Raw genomic sequence first — 20814 nt, 5'->3', positions numbered from 1 at the left:
ATTGATTGCTTATAAACGTGAAAAAAAAAATATATATCACGTGCTATCCTCCATTTTTCATTAGTCTGACAAATTTTGAAATCAACTTGGAAAGCTTGAATTTAAAAATGATCAGCTATCAGTGTTTATGACTCTATCTTGAACTTACAGTAAGCATGCTCAATTTGCTCCTCTCTCCCTCCATCGTCCCCTTCCTGCTGTAATCTGAACTCAGAGCTATGAGTGAGCATGGAGAGACGTAGGCAGGAAGTGATGTCACACCAAGCTAATATGGCAGCTGCTATCTTAAACAAACAGAGACCATGTCTAGAGCTGTTTACTCAGGTATGGTATAGCATTGTAAGGAATAAAAATAGCATTCTATCTTGCATTGTTGTGGTTATTGGCAATAAACTGCCTTGGTAGCTTTCCTTCCTATTGTTAACTTCCTATCTATCTATCATCTATCTATCTATCTATCTATCTATCTATCTATCTTTCTATCATCTATCTACCCCCCTTAGGGATTCTAAGGCTGTAAAGCCCCCTCTCTGTATTACCCTGTATGATCACTATTTATTCAAAGGGCATCCAAACAACTAAACTAACAAAAGACTAATACATAGGCACCAATCATGCATATATAATGTCAACAGAGCTACCACTCTTTAAAGTGGCAAGAGAGAAGCAAACAATCTGACCCCAGGGAGAGGGCTCCACTTTGCTGTAAACATTGGCGGGTCGCTGGGCTATAGGCACATCTCGGTATGTAAGGTAGAATTTCACTGCTTTATTTTATTATTTTTGCAGGCATTTGCTAAGTATCTTCATTGAGAAGTATTAGTGTTTGTCTGGGTTTCGCCTGTGCCCTCCTGATGGGACTATATAGTGCTATTAACACTGGCATATGTGGCTTCTAACATTCTCAGGAATGCTGGGAATTGTAGTTCATGAGCAGTTGCAGAGCCACAGGTCCCCGGACCCTTGCAAAGCAACAAAGTGGTTAAAGGCCCAGGGAGCAGCCATAACAAAGACCTGCTTGTGAGGGTCACAGAAGCTTCATCCCATGGGACAATCCTCACAGTTAGAGCACTATTTGTCTTTTGTCCCTCACCAAGGGTGGTATCACTTGGTACTGTTCGTGGGTGAACCAGTAACAGGACAAACAGAGGCATCGCTCCGCAGGAACAGGGAATGTCAAGGGATCCTGCCTGAATCCGTACTGGTGAGTGAGGCTTATAAAAGCCATGTATCCCTAATGATATGTTACTGCCACTGGTTATTATCTCGCATTAAAGGTGTGATACAAATTTTAAGCAGCTTTGCAGTATACATTCAGATCTGACTTCTACTGCATTGTTTCCAGAGTCAGAATCATAGGAAAGAAAGGGATAAACAAATGCAGCTTTCAATAGCAATTGCATTTAAAGGGGTGGTTCACCTTTAAGGTAACTTTTATTATGTTATAGAACGGCCAATTCTAAGCGACTTTTCAATTGTTTTCATTATTCTTAATAGTTTTACAGTTATTTGCCTTTTTTCGTCTGACTCTTTGTAATTTGGACCCTAGTTACTAGATTGGTTAAGATGCAAATTGTAGAGCTGCTGAATAAAAAGCTAAATAATCTAAAAAATAACTTAATAATATCAATAATAATAAATGAAAAGCAATTGCAAATTGTCTCAGAATACCACTCTCTACAGTCTACATCATACTTGGGGGCACGTTTACTTAGCTTGAGTGAAGGATTAGAATGAAAAAAACGAATTTCGAAGTTTTTTTTTTGGCTACTTCGACCATCGAATTGGCTACTTCGACTACGACTTCGACTTTGAATCAAACGATTCGAACTAAAAACCGTTTGACTATTCGACCATTTGATAGTCGAAGTACTGTCTCTTTAAAAAAACTTCGACTAGCTACTTCGCCAGCTAAAACCTACGGAGCAGCAATGTTAGCCTATCATAGGCTTTCTAAGTAATTTCTGATGGAAGGAAAATCGTTCGATTGATGGATTAAAATCCTTCGAATTGTTCGATTTTTCCTTCGATCAAACGAAATGCGGTAAAACCTTCGACTTCGATATCCGAAGTCGAAGGATTTTACTTTCTATGGTCGAATATCGAGGGTTAATTAACCCTCGATATTCGACCCATAGTTAATGTGCCCCTTAGAGTTATCTCAAAGGTGAACAACCCCTTTAAAAATAATTGTAAAATTATTATGATTAGTGTTTGTAACACAAAACTATTTTTTCACTTTAAACCAACAGCCTGGTGGAAGATTGCCTTTATTGAGTGCCTGCTCCAAAGAATTTTCTGTAAAATAATTATATTTACTTTCATAAAAGGTTTTTTTAGATGCAGTTACAGTTAACATATTTATTGTAAGTGTTGCTTGTCTTATGCCTTGACATCCAATGGAGTGACGTTTTTAATGCAACTGACTTTGCATTTTGGTATTCGTAAATTCTAATCGGACAAAAATATCGAGGTACATATTATACAGCAGAGACTAGAATCTCAGTTGCCATAAAGCAGGGCAGGACTGCTGCTTACAATGGGGATCAGATAGGAACTGTGCAGCCACTGGGACAGAATGTTCTGTTAAACAGATAGCTAGAATCTCAGCTGCCATAAAGCAGGACAGGACTGCTGCTTACAATGGGGATCAGATAGGATCTGTGCAGCCACTGGGACAGAATGTTCTGTTATACAGATAGCTAGAATCTCAGCTGCCATAAAGCAGGACAGGACTGCTGCTTACAATGGGGATCAGATAGGACCTGTGCAGCCACTGGGACAGAATGCTCTGTTATACAGATAGCTAGAATCTCAGCTGCCATAAAGCAGGACAGGACTGCTGCTTACAATGGGGATCAGATAGGATCTGTGCAGCCACTGGGACAGAATGCTCTGTTATACAGATAGCTAGAATTTCAGCTGCCATAAAGCAGGACAGGACTGTTGCTTACAATGGGGATCAGATAGGATCTGTGCAGCCACTGGGACAGAATGCTCTGTTATACAGATACAGTAGCTAGAATCTCAGCTGCCATAAAGCAGGACAGGACTGCTGCTTACAATGGGGATCAGATAGGATCTGTGCAGCCACTGGGACAGAATGTTCTGTTATACAGATAGCTAGAATCTCAGCTGCCATAAAGCAGGACAGGACTGCTGCTTACAATGGGGATCAGATAGGATCTGTGCAGCCACTGGGACAGAATGCTCTGTTATACAGATAGCTAGAATTTCAGCTGCCATAAAGCAGGACAGGACTGTTGCTTACAATGGGGATCAGATAGGGATTTTTATTAAAAATATGAACAATAACAATAAACAAAATCAAAATGTCATAACAAACAAATCAAAACATACAACAGATACATATTCAAAAATCCATAGTTTTTTCCCATGAAAAATCTACCCCCCTCCACAATTTATTGTTTTCTTTATTGATATTTATTTCTTTCAATTTTATCAGGTATAATTCTTTCAAAATCTTTTTGGTTGTCAAATCTATAGATCCTTCTTCTCTCCCAAAAGTTTTACCACATCTCCTCATCCATAAGAAATATCGAACAACTGAGAAAATAACAAAGAGGGTCTCTTTATCCAGAGGATGGTCATTAGTTACAATTCCATAGGCTCTTTCCCCGTAAGTGTAATGGGGATCAGATAGGATCTGTGCAGCCACTGGGACAGAATGCTCTGTTATACAGATACAGTAGCTAGAATCTCAGCTGCCATAAAGCAGGACAGGACTGCTGCTTACAATGGGGATCAGATAGGATCTGTGCAGCCACTGGGACAGAATGTTCTGTTATACAGATAGCTAGAATCTCAGCTGCCATAAAGCAGGACAGGACTGCTGCTTACAATGGGGATCAGATAGGATCTGTGCAGCCACTGGGACAGAATGTTCTGTTATACAGATAGCTAGAATCTCAGCTGCCATAAAGCAGGACAGGACTGCTGCTTACAATGGGGATCAGATAGGATCTGTGCAGCCACTGGGACAGAATGTTCTGTTATACAGATAGCTAGAATCTCAGCTGCCATAAAGCAGGACAGGACTGCTGCTTACAATGGGGATCAGACAGGATCCGTGCAGCCACTGGGACAGAATGTTCTGTTATACAGATAGCTAGAATCTCAGCTGCCATAAAGCAGGACAGGACTGCTGCTTACAATGGGGATCAGATAGGATCTGTGCAGCCACTGGGACAGAATGTTCTGTTATACAGATAGCTAGAATCTCAGCTGCCATAAAGCAGGACAGGACTGCTGCTTACAATGGGGATCAGATAGGATCTGTGCAGCCACTGGGACAGAATGTTCTGTTATACAGATAGCTAGAATCTCAGCTGCCATAAAGCAGGACAGGACTGCTGCTTACAATGGGGATCAGACAGGATCCGTGCAGCCACTGGGACAGAATGCTCTGTTATACAGATAGCTAGAATCTCAGCTGCCATAAGCAGGACAGGACTGCTGCTTACAATGGGGATCAGATAGGATCTGTGCAGCCACTGGGACAGAATGTTCTGTTATACAGATAGCAAGTTTTTTGTTTTGGCATCTCTCTTTTCTTGTTGGATTTGTTATCAGAATTGCTTAAAAGCATCCCTGGAAGTGTTAACATGCCATGATATTTTATCCAGAGCATAAAATACATTAATGCAGAAACCTGTCAAATGAAAAATACAGGCATTTTATAAGTACATTAATGTTCGCTCAAGTCTGCCAGTAATTGTACCATGTATAGTATGTGTGGGAGATGCCATTAAACGTTCTTTTCCTTAAAAAAAACAATAGGTCATTCTTAGATTCTTCTGATAAAACAGGATAAAACATGTCCAGTATATACAACATAATTGGTCAATATGACCCCCCCCTTTCTTACTTGATATTAAAGGGGTTGTTCTCCTAGATTTGCAAAAAAAAAATTTGCAATAGTTTTTCGTTATTACTTGTGGTTTTTGAGTTATTTAGCTTTTTATTCAGCAGCTCTTCGGTTTGCAATTTCAGCCATCTCGTTGCTAGGGTCCAAATTACCCTAGCAACCACGCACTGATTTGAGTAAGAGACTGGAATATGAATAGGAGAGAACCTGAATAGAGAGATGAGGAATAAAAAGTAGCAATAACAATACACGTCCTTCCTTACAGAGCATTTGTTTTTTTAGATGGGATCAGCGACCCCCATTCGAAAGCTGGAAAGAGTCAGAAGAAAAAGGCAATTAATTAAAAAAAAAAAAAAAGATTAAATAATGAAGACCAATTGAAAAGTTGCTCAGAACTGGCCGTTCTTAAAGGAGAAGGAAAGCTAGCGAAGCAGTTTATTGCTAATAGATTATGCACAATCATGCAAGCTAGAATGCTATATTTATTATGTAGAATGCTTTACCATACCTGAGTAAACAGCTTTAGAAACTCTCTCTGTTCATTTAGGATAGCAGCTGCCATATTAGTTTGGTGTGACATCACTTCCTGCCTGAGTCTCCCCCTGCTCACTCATAGCTCTGGGCTCAGGTTACAGCAGGGAGGGTTGGAGGGAACTTCACTTCCCCTTTAATAACTCCTTGCATAAAGAGAATGCAGATACATCTATTTCTGTTTCTATAAAATGTAAATGTATTTCTCATAACACGGAGTAGTAAGTCGACTCCATATGGCGTTTTGTTACTTTGCGTTTGACAAGATGATTCATCGCTCAGAAAAAACGTGTTATATAGGAAACACGGGATGCCAAGAAACAGTCATTTGTTATTGTAATCCTGTTACGTTCATCTTACACATGGATTTTGATGCAGTTTTGGTATTTTATTCTTTCCAGGGAAGAAAATGTCACTCAAAATATCATATGAGTGATCTTTTGTATAAATCTATTTTGAGAAATTAATTGCAATCTGATGATTTTCAGAAACAGGTGCCTGCTAAAAGGAAATGCATTGGTAATTAAAGCAGTTCAAAAAAAGGATCTTCTGCATAAGTCTGGATTATGAATTATTTAACAGAATACTACACTCTACTGCGGTCATTCTATGGTACCTCTCTCTGCAGGCTACAAGCAAACTCAAGATGGCCATACACAGTCCACTAAAAGTTTCTGTACGGAGTCAGCAGCTTATCAGCCCATGCATGGGGCCCTCTGATGTGCCTGCCTGACCAATATTTGGCCAAGAATTGGTCAGATATTGCGTATGTAGGGTCAGCTTTAGGGGACTGTTACTGCTGAATTGTGCTTTGTACAGGGAATACCTATGCTGCCATAAATATATGGGATCTCTATGTACAGACTATGAGCAAACTTAGGGGCTGTTCCTTCTGAATTGTGCTTAGTACAGGGGAATACCTATGCTGTCATAGTTTTATGGGATCTCTCTGTACAGACTATGAGCAAACTTAGGGGACTGTTCCTGCTGAATTGTGCTTAGTACAGGGAATACCTATGCTGCCATAGTTTTATGGGATCTCTCTGTACAGACTATGAGCAAATTTAGGGGCTGTTCCTTCTGAATTGTGCTTAGTACAGGGGAATACCTATGCTGTCATAGTTTTATGGGATCTCTCTGTACAGACTATGAGCAAACTTAGGGACTGTTCCTGCTGAATTGTGCTTAGTACAGGGAATACCTATGCTGCCATAGATTGATGGGATCTCTATGTACAGACTATGAGCAAACTTAGGGGCTGTTCCTGCTGAATTGTGCTTAGTACAGGGAATACCTATGCTGCCATAGTTTTATGGGATCTCTCTGTACAGACTATGAGCAAACTTAGGGGACTGTTCCTGCTGAATTGTGCTTAGTACAGGGAGTACCTATGCTGCCATAGTTTTATGGGATCTCTCTGTACAGACTATAAGAAACTTAGGGGACTGTTCCTGCTGAATTGTGCTTAGTACAGGGAATACCTATGCTGCCATAGTTTTATGGGATCTCTCTGTACAGACTATGAGCAAATTTAGGGGCTGTTCCTGCTGAATTGTGCTTAGTACAGGGGAATACCTATGCTGCCATAGTTTTATGGGATCTCTCTGTACAGACTATAAGAAACTTAGGAGGCCGTTCCTGCTGAATTGTGCTTAGTACAGGGGAATACCTATGCTGTCATAGTTTTATGGGATCTCTCTGTACAGACTATGAGCAAACTTAGGGGCTGTTCCTGCTGAATTGTGCTTAGTACAGGGATATCTGATGGCCAACATTATGGTATCTCCAGGTTTGCCATATCTCTACAAAACAGTCAACTTCACTGCCTTCCTTGGGGCTCCTAGGTAGGTTATATTCTCCAGCTCCTTAATTGGGATATCCCAAAAAAGCTGGGTAACCCAAGCAACCTTACATGTTCTGTAGTCACTTAGAGTAGTAACTCATACCTCCCAACTTTCCTGTTTTCTGCGGGACAGTCCCGATTTTGACAGCTCAGCCCACAGTCCCGGGTTTCTTACTAAAATGTCCTGAGTTTCTCTTTGATCTCCTGCACTGACGCCAGAAAAAGATATAACGTTTCTGCAACTTAATTAAAATAAGAAGTTTTTTGGCAGAGCCCGAAACACTGAGCAGCTGCACTTCAATACATTTCTAATAATTTTAGATGAGCAAAGAAACAATTGTAACTATTTAAGATAAGCAGGTCTCTTGGGAGAACACAGTTTAAAGGGGCAATTCAGCTTCATTAGCAAAACTGTTATAACACATAAAACATGGTCACAAAACTCTCAGAAATGTGTTCAAATTTATACAACCTGCCAAATTATGTAAAATGAACATGGTTATTGGGAGGGGGGGTGATCATAAAATGGACGTGGTCAAAACCTTTTCCCATGCTACTTGCTCCTCATGTTTCTGTCCCTCTTTATGTTTGTCAAATGTTGGGAGCTATGCAGTATGGATTGCATGACTAATACAAAGGGGGTTATTTTTCTGCTACAAACTCCGCTCAGGTTTTTTGCGCTCATTTTTTATTACATTTTCCCGAAAATTTGCTTTGCGGGAAAAAAATCAGATTTTCACGATCTTTTGGGGTTTTTCATCCGATTTTCACAATTATTTTCAGATTTTTCACCAGAAAACTCAGATTTTTGCCCAAAAACTTCGGGGTATAGCATGAAACCCAGCGCACATCAAAAAATCATTGGGACTAGTTCTTCCATTGATTTATATGTAACCTCGACAGGTCTGAGGTGCCAGATTTTCTGATTCGGACTTTTCCATCCTCAGGGTTTAATAAATTCCGAAAAATGTGTGATTTTTTAAAAGTCTGATTTTATATAAAAAAGAAAATCACAAATTGTTCGTGATTTTTGCATTCGGAGTTTAGTGAATAACCCCCTAAGTTGTTTACCATACACACTGACAATTACATCCCCTTCTCTTTCTTACTGTGCATAAATTTAAGTATGAGACCCCCTCTTGCCTTACTATCCCACACGTACAGACTCTCCCTAGAAAATAATTAGTATACATTTTACAGGGCACCTTTGCATTGGCTTTACAGCAAATTTAGGAAAACGACACTAGTTTGCTGCAAATCAGCCTCGCGCTAAAATAAAGAAAGAGAATTAAATAATAATAAAAACAATTAAATAATCGCTTTGGTAACAACACATGTCTGAGCATATGGTTAGTGTAACACACAGCCTGGGAGGTGCTGCCATACCCAACAGCAGAAGAGAAAACATTATAGAGAGTGAGAGAGAAGGTACTGAAATCAGCAGTCGTACTGATCAGTGGCAGAATAATTCCTTGAATGTTGATAAAAGGATCCGCACACACTTCTTTCTTTTGCAGTGGGGGGTCACCCCTTCACTTTATTTGTTTAATCACCACACCATCAACGTTTCGGGGGGGAAACACCCTCCCTTCATCTGCTGCTGCTGTGTAGCCAAACACATGATATACAGTAGATAACGGATAAGTTCTGAAGAATCCCATTGTATACTACAGAGCTTATCTGTTATCTACTGTGTATCCTGTACCTTTTCTCCTTTTCCAGCTTTGAAAGGCTGCCTCTATGGCTACACAGCAGCTTGTTTATATAAACTATAGTAGTACTTATCTGTTATCTACTGTGTATCCTGTGCTTGAATGGCTCCCCCATGGCTACACAGCAGCTTGTTTATATAAACTATAGTAGTACTTATCTGTCATAAACCTATATGACATAGTACTTATCAAGATCCAAATTACAGAAGATTCATTATACAGAAAATCCCTGGTCCAAAGCATTCTGGGTAACAGCTCTCATACCTGTACCAGCCTTCAGCCTTAAAAAGTTTTACTGAGCATGTGCAGTGCCACTGACTCCCACAAAGTGGGCTAACAAGGTCAGAAGATGGGGAGCTGCTATGGAGAAATTACCGTCCCAGGGCTATTAAACCTCAGGGCTGTTAAAATACATTCAGGGTATAAAATACACCATATTCTTTTTAGGTTTTCGTTCTTATTTGCTTGTTGCAACTACTTAGGGACAGTCTTGCTGCTTTTCCACCATGTGTAACGTGGGAGTCTCCGAGAGAAAGCAGACAACTAATTACCAGCCTTGCTTTCTAGACACTACGACTGCTGAGAAACGCATGTTATTCTTCATCCACTTAATGACAGATTTCATCTGCCTCACTAATCCTCTCCGCTCTGTGCACTTACTATATTTTATTCATTTTTATAAACCAGTGTGTAACGCTCAATTGAAAATGCCTGAATTTTGTATTTGATTCGTGTTTGTAATGGTGCTTGGCTGTGGACATATATAGTCTCAATTGCAGCAGATGTCCGAGGATGCACCCTGTCTACATGGGGTGTATAAGCTTGTGCATTTTTTGGGCCAAATCCACCCCATGATCCAGGGCTGAACTGAGAAGAAAAAGCAGCCCTGGCGAAAAAAAATCAAAGCAGCCCACATACTGTATAAATGTGAGACATTGGCGGCCAGACCCCCCACAAGTTAAAAAGAAACATTGGTGGTCAGGGCTTCCCAATAAAACAAACAAAAAAAGACATTGATCAGGGACCCCCATAGAAGGTAAAAAAAAAATTGGTGGCCTCCAAGTTAAACAAACTATTGGTGGCCAGGGCCCCCCATTAAAAAAAAAAAGATCATTGGTGCTCAGTGGAAACTTACCTTTAAAATTCGGCAGGTGGTCTTCTTCCTTCTAGGCAACAGCAGCTTCATTCTTTTCATTGGCTTCGGCTCCCATTAGGCTTTGGCCCCATTCGAGTTTTTGCCTTCCGCTCCCATTCAGCGACTCCACTTCCCTGGCCCACTTAACCCTAGATTGACCGGCCCTCCGGGCATTTGCCCAGTCGGCCAGTGACAGGCAGATACCACTAAAGTCAATGGCACGAGGCACAGGTGGTATATTTTGGGTATTTAGATGCATTTGGGACTGTTGCCAGCTATTATCTGTTTCTTTTTATTGATATTCTTTTTTCTTTTTATTGATATTTATTTTAATTGATATTTTTGTTACCGCTAACCTTTGCAGAACCTATCACTTGGCACATGGCTGAAGGTGTCTATAATGGACGTTAACTGTGTAGGCAGAAGTGCATCCAGCACCCAATAGAAATCGACGGAGACAGATATAGATCCCTTAATGACCCATTGGTTTCCAGAGGGTGCCCACAATTACAGCTCACCAAGTTCTCCAGCACTTTCTCCCTGTTATAAATGAACCCTGGCATGTGTCATACTCTCAGGTATAACCTTTACTTTTCTGTGAAACTGCTGATTCCTGCTGAGCAAGTCTGGAGGGAAACCAGACAAAAGGCAGACTGGTGAATGAAATACTTCAGTATGGGGTGGAAAGGTGAAGAGTAATGAAAGATGTATATGCTGATATACAGACTAGAGGTATGGGACCTGTTATCCAGAATGCTTGGTACCTGGAGTTTCCGGCTAACAAATCTTTCTATAATTTGAATTTTCATACTGGAAGTGTTCCAAAAAATTATTTAAACATTAAATAAACTCAATAGGATTGTTATGCCTGCACTAAGGATTAATTATATATTAGTTAGGATAAAGCACAAGGTACTGTTTTGTTATTACAGAGAAAATGGAGATCAATTTTAAAAATTTTAATTATTTGGTTAAATTGGAGTATGTGGGAGATGTCCTTCCTGTAGTTCAGAGCTTTTCTGGATAACAGATCCCATACCTGACAATTTCTTTGTGCTTAGATGGTGCAGCTTTAGAAATCTGAATGCCAAGGTTACAGATATATATAAATATTTGGGTAACAGTCACCCTGCTATAGTTGCAGGGGTACCCATGGCACAAATAAACACTCACCCCAAATCTCCCCCTAACTGGCCTTCAGCTCATAACAAGGTTACAGATATATAGAAACATTGGGGTAACAGTCACCCTGCTATAGTTCCAGGGGTACCCAGGGTACAAATAAGCACTCACCCCAAATCTCCCCCTAACTGACCTTCAGACTGGGCCCCCTTAGCTCATAACAAGGTTACAGATATATAGAAACATTGGGGTAACAGTCACCCTGCTATAGTTCCAGGGGTACCCAGGGTACAAATAAGCACTCACCCCAAATCTCCCCCTAATTGACCTTCAGACTGGGCCCCCTTAGCTCATAACAAGGTTACAGATATATAGAAACATTGGGGTAACAGTCACCCTGCTATAGTTCCAGGGGTACCCAGGGTACAAATAAGCACTCACCCCAAATCTCCCCCTAATTGACCTTCAGACTGGGCCCCCTTAGCTCATAACAAGGTTACAGATATATAGAAACATTGGGGTAACAGTCACCCTGCTATAGTTCCAGGGGTACCCAGGGCACAAATAAACACTCACTGCAGAACATAACTTCTTCTCCAGGCTAGGGGAATCCTAGACAACAATAATATTTACTTTTTCATTATGCCTCAATATTAGTCAGTGCTCACTAACCAGTCCTAAATTTTCTACCTATGCAGAGGAAGTGAAAACAGCTTCCTCTATTAAAGATATATTTAATCCACTTGAATGCAGAACCAGTCAGTTCAGTATAAAAGTGCCATGGATTTCGTGGTTACATTCTCTTTAAAGCTAATCAGGCTAATTCCACGCATCAGGGAGTGGCTCTGAAGGTTCCTGGCAGAAAACAGAAGCAAAATATCTTATCAGTAAAGGAACTTATATGTTACAGGAACTAACTCTGCCTGTAACAGTTGTCAGAGCTCAGGGTGCATATTTTACATTCTTTCAACCAATGGACATGTTTTGTTTTGGTTCTGCTAAAAAATCAATTGGAATATTTAGGCACTATGTTAATAAAGGATAATACAGGGCTTAATGAGCCAGCACTTTCCCAGACAGAGGCAGCAAAAAGCCCACCCTGGTAAAGAAAAGAGATGAATATCTGGTTTTATGAGCAATATTTGGTCTTTGTAGTATAGATTCCAGCCCCCACCTACCCCAGTTCATTTACCCAACTTAGGTAGGTAAATGGGGACGGTATTATGTCTGCTGGCTCTAACCCGGAAACGCCACTGGGACAACAATATCTTTATTAGAGCAATTAGCAGTCTGTCATTTAGCTGTAAAGGGTGCAAATAAGGTTGAATGTTTTAGGCTCTGCCAGTGGGGCTCCACAGAGCAGTAGTTTTTGGTAGGAAGAGTAGGGGTTTAGCCGCTATGTTAGGGAAATTTGGGAACAATAGGTCAAGATGATGACTTTAGTGCAAGATGGAAACAGTAAGATAAGACGATAACTGTACTTCAACATAGAACAAGTAGGGAAGGTTGGTGAAAGTAAGGCAAGATGGAAACAAAGAAAAGATAATGACAGTAAGGCAAGATAGAGACAGTGAGTCAAGATGATGACTGTAGGCCAAGATGGAAGCAGAAGTTCAAGATGATGCCTTTAGGACAAGATGAAAACATAAGTTCAAGATGATGACTGTAGGTGAAGAGGGAAACAGGAGTTCAAGATGATGACTTAACGACAAGATGAAAACAGAAGTTCAAGATGATGACTATAGGCCAAGATGGAAACAGAAGTTCAAGCTGGTGATGACTGTAGGTCAAGATGGAAACAGAAGTTCAAGATGATGACTGTAGGACAAGATGAAACAGAAGGTCATGACGATGACTTTAGGACAAGATGGAAACAGAAGTTCAAGATGATGACTTTAGGACAAGATGAAAACAGAAGTTCAAGATTATGACTATAGGTCAAGATGGAACAGAAGTTCAAGATGATGACTGTAGTTAAGATGGAAACAGAAGTCCAAGATGATGACAGTAGGACAAGATGGAAACAGAATTCAAGATGGTGACTGTAGGTCAAGATGGAAACAGAAGTTCAAGATGATGACTTTAGGACAAGATGAAAACAGTAGGAAAAGATAAAAACAGTAGGTCAAGATGACTTTAGGACAAGATGAAAACAGTAGGAAAAGATAAAAACAGTAGGTCAAGGTGATGACTTTAGGACAAGATGGAAACAGTATGACTGTCTGACTGACTGTAGGTCAACACAGAAAGAAAAGATGATGACAGTAGGGCAAGATTGAGACAGTGACACTTTATGTTACCTAACCTTCCTTAAGATGTTAGCGGTAATAGGGGTTTTAGTTTACCATTACCAGAGACAGTATAGGAGAAGAAAGGAAGAAGTGGGGGATATTGTTTGGGGGTGGATTGGCACAGGCCCCTAACTTAATGGGGAAAAACACCCATTGGCTTAAATGAGCCAATAAACCCCCTGTACTATAACTGTCAGGTGGTTCGTAAGTCAATGAGAGGTGGCAGGGGAGGTTTCCACTGGCTAGTAGAGAAAAAACCCAGTGAGCAATAAGTGCACTATAGTGGTTGTGCCAAGTAACTGATAAATGTAGTTCTATTATGGTACCAATGGCATTTCCCCAGTAGGGCCCATGCACTTAGAAGCACCTTGGATCTGTTTGAGAGCGAATATATTATCTGCATCTTCCTGTTGTGATGTGCCTAAAACTGGGGATAAAAACTAAACTAAGTAAAAAGCATTTTAGTTAAATAACATGGTCATAGCAATAAATATATATTGGCATAAACTTGCACCTTAATTAATGAACTCCTGTGACTCACCAATCTGTCATGCAATCTGTCACGTATATTAAAGAGATAATATGGTTTCCATTTGTTTATTCTCCAAAAGAAAAATGGAAACCAGCAGAAATTTTTTTAATAATTCCGAAATCTCCTATGAATAAGAAAGAAACAAAGACCGATCACAGGTTCCCATTGTCCGTTTCCTGCTGAAAGGTCAAGAGAAACCGTTACATTTGTACAAATTGTGTGACGGTTCCGTCATCTGATCTTACAAATGTCACAAATGTTATGTTTCTTTTTGCTCATCTGATAAACAACTCTGCGGGTGCTGATTGCCTGCCAGCACCCATATGTCTCCTTGGAATGGGACCAAATGTAACAATCCTATCGGCTGTTGTGCCAAGGCCTTGATACCAACAGGACTCTTCTGTCAGGCATTTTCTGTATCGCTCAGCAAGGACTGACAGTAGCTGCCCGGAATTAGCAGAGCACTTAAAGGAGAACAATACCCAAATATTAACCACAGGGTCCCTGATATTACTTTATCTGCACAAGCAAACCAAGGAGTCTCCCCCAGAATAACTAAAACAGGGTTGGAAGCCCCGATATCTGTACTCATGATTTATTTGTCCCTGCTTTCTGGCAGTGACCGGGCAGAGATGGGTTGAACATGTGCAATAAAGGCAGGAAACATGTTTTTATTTGGCTATCGTCCCCAGAGAGAAAAGGGACAACAAATCATGTGTCCAGACATGGTGGCCATCAACTCTACATGCAGCTCTGCATTTTCCTTAGAGTGACAGGAGTAATTTTGATACATCTCCTTAATGTGGTTGAGTTGATGGAAGGGGGTTCATGTACTAATGTAATTCATGTACTAGAAGCATTCTATGCTAGGGTTGTTCCTGGGGTCCTTGTCCCTGTGGTAGCCTTTCAGATGTTGCCCACACCCAGCACTTATCTTTCATAATGGTTGGGCAAGGGGCCCATCGCTAGTGTAGAGAGCACAATTGCTCTACGTACTAGAAAAGACAAAACTAAAATCTAAAAAAAGTATCTTATACTGAACGTATTGCACAAGGCTAAAGTTTCAGCTTGTCAATAGCAGCAATGATCCAGGACTTCAAACTTGTCACAGGGGGTCACCATCTTGGAAAGTGTCTGTGACACTCACATGCTCAGTGGGCTCTGATTGGCTGTTGAGAAGCTAAGCTTAGGGCTCGTCACTAATTATCCAGCAGAAAATGAGCTTCCCTGGCTGTAATATAAGCTGATGCTACAGGTTTGCTGATTATTAAATTCTGATGCTAATTGCACTGGTTTCTGTGCTGCCATGTAGTAATTATGTGTATTAATTACTAATCAGCTTTATATTGTGACATTTCTATTCTGTGTACTGTATATTGTGAGTGGGTCCCTAAGCTCAGTAAGTGACAGCAGCACAGAGCATGTGCAGTGAATCAGCAGAAAAGAAGATGGGGAGCTACTGGGGCATCTTTGGAGACACAGATCTTTACTACTAAAGGGCTGTGGTTGCCTTGGGCTGGTACAGAATCACAAAACACAATGTCAACATTTCTACTTACTTCTTTAGTTAGGCTTTAGTTTTCCTTTAATTACAGGCAGCAGAAGTGGGTGGGTTATGAGGGGTTTCTTCACCAGTGGAAATACAGAGGCTGAAAATGTGTCATTAGCCTTCAGGCTGAAAAAAAAAGTGACCTGTGACTAAGCAAAGACTGAAGCTCTATCTCTAGCTACGCAAACACTGCAGTAAATGATTAACTATAAAATATTTCTGGAAGCAAGCACCAGTTCAGGCCTACCTAGGTCACAGGGCTGCTTGTAAAGGAAGGCTGCAGCCACAATATTGGGCTGCTTTTATCTGTTACAATAGCTGATCATTGATGGAAAAAACACTTCTGGAAAGTTAAAAGAGATGTAAGTCCTGTTCACAAACCGTGATTGTTTTTAAAGAAGAATTAAAGACAAAAATGAATATGGCCAGAAATGCTGTATTTAATATACTGATGTTACTGTACCAGCCCACAGGTTCAGCCCTAAAACAGTAATGCTCCAGGCCTTCACAGTTGTCCCCCATTAGCTCCCTATATATTTTGTGTGTCAGTGGCTCTGCACATGCTCAGTGAGTTCTGGGCTGCTGCTGAGAAGCTGAGCTTAGGGTTATGAGAAATCAGGGCCACCATCGGGGGGGGGGGGGGACAAGTGCTGCACTTTTGAAAGTGCAAGCGAGCGCCAAAGACATATTATGAAGTCCCGAACAGCCAAAATGTGAAAGTTCCGAAAAGCCGAAGGACACAAAGCCACGAGTAGGAAGAAGAAAAGAGGACACAGCACATCTAGCTTGACGCGTTTCAGGTTCAGGCGCCCTTAATCGTAAGCATTAGCATCCCTAGGCTTATGATTATGGGCGCCTGAGCCCAAAACGCATTAAGCTTGACGTGCTGTGTGCCCATCATTATGGATCAATAAAGATTTTGGATTTTAAAGTACTCTGTGTGGAAACGTCCTCCCTTCTTCTTCCAAGATCAACTTGTATCCAATTACATTGTTAGACTATTCATGGGCCAGGAATGGACCATCTTACAGCCAATGAGAATGGTAAAACTCTCACCGCTCAGACTTTGACAGCCAATTACAGCTAAAACAGCAATAAAATGTGAATATGACTCCTCTCTATGGAACAAAGTTTGACCAATTTCTTTGACATTTGTTAACACCAGACAATAATATTTAAACAAAAATAAATAATTCATATTTTGTAACTCCCCCAAATTAAATGTGAAATTGGAGAGATGGTGGTGGCTCTGCTGATTATCCTCGGTGCCCTTGGGCTCTTGTCGGCCCTCGTGTTAGCAGCTCTCTGTCTGAATAGAGACATTTGTTGACTTTAACAGAAGGTCAGTCTTTCAGGGCAGTATTTCATTGCCAAAGCTCATTTACACTGAATGACAAAAATACCACTGGTGCTGGCATGATGGTGAGCTGCTCCTCGTCGGCTCAGGGCCTGATTCCTTTCTTAAAGGGAATCTCCACCCAAAAACTATATTTTGCACAAGAAATTATAACTCAATACTATACAGTAAACCCACATTTTTAAATACCCCAATTTTACGGTTTTTCATCGTTTCAACACTATTTATATGTATAATGAATGCGTAATGCATTTCCCTGATTTTACATTTTCCGGGAGTTTACACCATTTCTGGTCCCCCGAAAAACATAAAATTTAGATTATACTGTATATTGGCAACAGTATGTGTCTGTATTCTCTGCACTACTGGTTCTGACAAAGGAAACAATGCATCAAAAGGAGGCTGCAAAAGAGGTAAATGGGAAATATTTCAATTGTGTTTGTAAGATATTTGGAAATGAGGCCTATAATTAAGTACAATACATTGCAGGGATCAGCTAGTTGCTGGGAAAAATGAATTATTTAATAAAGTCAATGCTAACACTGTTGCAAAGTGACTTCCGTCATTAAAGCTTTGGCTATCAGCTCCCCCTGCTGTCAGCCCATGGCATTGCACACAGACCGCCTACTGATGTTTCTACTCACTACCATTTTGTTCTTGCCAGTGTTTAAAGGAGTGGTTAACCTTGAAATGGATACTTGAGTTTTATGGTGTAGTTTTTATTTCTAAATGACACTATTTACACTGCAAATAATTCACTCTGCCATGTACAATTTCATTCCTAACCCAAGAAGTGTATTTTTTAGTTGTAATATTGGTGTGTAGGTGCCTCTCAGGTCATTTTGCCTGGTCATGTGCTTTCAGAAAGAGCCAGCACTTTAGGATGGAACTGCTTTCTGGCAGGCTGTTGTTTCTCCTACTCAATGTAACTGAATGTGTCTCAGTGGGACCTGGATTTTACTATTGAGTGCTGTTCTTATATCTACCAGGGAGTTATCTGGTTACCTTCCCATTGTTCTGCTGATGGGGGGGAGGAGGTGATATCACTCCAACTTGCATTGTAGCAGTAAGTGTGGTTGCAGATGAGGCTACTGGGCGATGGGAGACTTCGGAAAGTGAAGAGTTCCGAGTGCCATCCCGCCGCGATTTACTAGCTGGCGGGAAGGCATTTAGGGGAGATAAGTCGCACCAGAGAAGAGTCGATTTGTTGCTGGGTGACTAATCTCTCCCAGTAACCTCGTCTGCCACCACCCTAAGTGACTGAAGTTTATCACAGCAAAAGTCACATGCCTGGGGGCACCTGGGAAACTATTAACGTTTAACTATTAACGTTTTGAAAAAAACATGTTTTCCTGTGACAGAATCCCTTTAAGCTAACCTTTAGTATATTATAGAATGACTGATTTAAGCAACTTTTTAATTCATTTCTATTTGTTATAGGTTTTGAATTATTTGCCTTCTTCTGACTCTTTCCAGCTCTCAAATTGGGGTCACTGACCCCATGTAAAAAACAAATGCTCTGTTAGGCTACAAATGTATTGTTATTGCTACTTTTTAAAAATCATCTTTGTAGTCAGGCCCCTCCTAATCATATTCCAGCTTGCTAGGGCCGGTTGGACTAGGGTTGCCACCTGTCTGGTTTTGACCCGGACTGCCCATCCACCCAAAAAAGTAAAGTATACTTTTAACTTTGATCAATAAAGACATTTTTGTAACTGCGTTTTGGCCCTGTGGATTCCTCTGAGTGCCGGATAGCCCCGTTCTTGTTTTATATCCTTGAAGACTACCTTTCACCATGCTTTAATGTACTAGGTTGGCTGGGTGTGTTGGAGTTCGGTGAAGACTGCCCTTCACCAGGACCCATAGTAGCTCCCCTTACAACTGGTGTATATCAATAGGGACAGCAGACCCAGAAGGTGGTGTAGGGCCCAAACATACAGGGAACATATTGAGGGATCCTGACTGTGGCTCTTAATAGTTATATGTGTACTGAACAGATCACTACCATCCCTGCTACTGAAACATTTTCTCCAAGTAGTTGACCTTTTCCAGCATAAGCTTGCCAGACATGGGAAATGAGACTGGCGTAGCAGCACACAGCCAAGCAACACTAATCTTTTGTGTGTGCCCTGCCCGTTCCACTATTGCTTTCCACAAGTGTAGGTGTGACGTGTGCTTGGAATGCCTTGGTGGGATGTGAAGAATTCCTGTCACTGTGTAGCTCCATTGAATCCACATGGCTGGACACGGTTATTATGGGCTTGATAAGTGTGTTGCGTTTAGCCCAGAGCTCTGTGATTTTCATGCTCAATCTGCCATTGTCTCACTGACATATTAGTTATTGGAGGAGGTGCCGGGAAAAATGCCAAGTGAATTACAGGGGCTGACATACAAATTCCCCTGTAATATCACTTGTTCACTTATTCTATTCTCTTGGTTCATTTACTACAGCAGCACTTTGTGGTAGTTGGTGAAAAGAACGTGCCATGCTATTTGCTTACACGTGTGCACCATTACTCCCTGACCATCATTTTCATTGCCGCTACAGGTGAGAGAACTATTTTGTGGGTCTTTGACTAGAGGACACAATGGTCATTATGTTTCTGAAAAGTAGTTCTTTTATCCAAAAATTGGTTGGCAATTAAACCTGGTATTTTTCATGCAATCACAATGGATCCAATGGACTTTTTCAGGCAGGTGTTGGCTGATCCTGTCACAACAGGACCACAAAACTCATTGGAGCTGGCTTTAAGGCCTGGAACTAGGGGTAGATAGACGAGGCACATGCCTATATGCCGAAAACTTCCCACACCAGTCAGTTGAACTGAAGAAGCTGCTCGGATGAGTAGTGAAACGTCTTCATTGATTACTCAGCAAGTCCAGTTGTTTTTAGATTGACCTATACTAGATATACCATGACCTGGATGAATGAAAATCTTTATAGTCATGCCTAAGGCACCACCTTTTGATGCCTTCCCCTTGTTCTGGGCCTTTTGTCCCCCACTTCCAGCAGTTCTATCTTTACCCTTTGCTATAGCTGGTGCGTGCATGTGCTTTTCCATGGGATTGCCTAGGGCTTGGCCTGGCACTTCTGCCATTAGTTGCTTGGTTACATTATTGAAGGTGTGAATTGGAAAACCAACTTTGTAAATGTGCTACACAAAGCTCTTTTTTTCAGGTGGGCCCCTACTGTCACATCGAAAGAAGGGATTCCAACATGACACACAACAGGTGTCCAGTCTCAGGGTAAAAGATCCTCAGAATAGTGTCTGTTTGTATCCTTATCAATGTGCTAAGCCAGATGAGTCCCCACTTTGGCAAGTGACGCCTATGGTACTAACCTTTCTGCTCTTGAAGCTGGAGCCGCTTGCTGCTCTAAAAACATAAATTATTTTGGGGTGACATACTCCTTTAATCAAACACTAGCTTAAATCATCGACCCTATGGGTTACTTCCAGTATTACCTCTTAAAGCAGTGGTCCCCAACCTATGGGGCTTGCACCCTGTGGGCTTAGAGCCTTGGCTGGTGGGGGTCCACCAAATCACATACACGGGTATACCCACATTTATAAGATACCCAGAGATGATATTCCCATTCTCCTAAGGAAGATACATTGTAGCTAATAAACGGTCGGGAACTTGTTTTGACGCATTAAAATAGTATTCTAGAAGAGGTAGCAGTGTTTCTTTTGACTGGGCCACCTTGAATGCCATATGTTCTGATTGATTTCCATCCTTTAATCTGGTTTGACTTGACAGCTGACTTTTAAGTTATCCAACCCATTGCTGGATGACTTTTCAGCTCTTCTTTCTGCTTTCTTATCCTAAGAATGCAGTGTCCCTATTGTTTCCTT

General features: G+C 41.0%; 1 protein-coding gene across 2 annotated transcripts in view; it reads left to right on the top strand.

The window, feature by feature from the left end:
* Positions 1-999: 999 nt before the first annotated feature.
* The window catches only part of mag.S (myelin associated glycoprotein S homeolog), a 55061-nt gene continuing 35246 nt past the window's right edge, over positions 1000-20814 (top strand). The window contains exon 1 of one of the 2 annotated variants that reach the window (XM_041571721.1): positions 1000-1204. The gene's annotated coding sequence lies outside the window, so the exon portion shown is untranslated. The remainder of the gene's footprint in view (positions 1205-20814) is intronic. The other variant, XM_041571719.1, reaches the window with a different exon arrangement.

This window comes from Xenopus laevis, chromosome 7S (assembly GCF_017654675.1).
Source record: "Xenopus laevis strain J_2021 chromosome 7S, Xenopus_laevis_v10.1, whole genome shotgun sequence".
In the NCBI taxonomy this organism is placed as follows: domain Eukaryota; kingdom Metazoa; phylum Chordata; class Amphibia; order Anura; family Pipidae; genus Xenopus; species Xenopus laevis.
The sequence above is the reverse complement of the archived record's forward strand: the minus strand, read 5'-3'. Positions and strand labels throughout refer to the sequence as shown.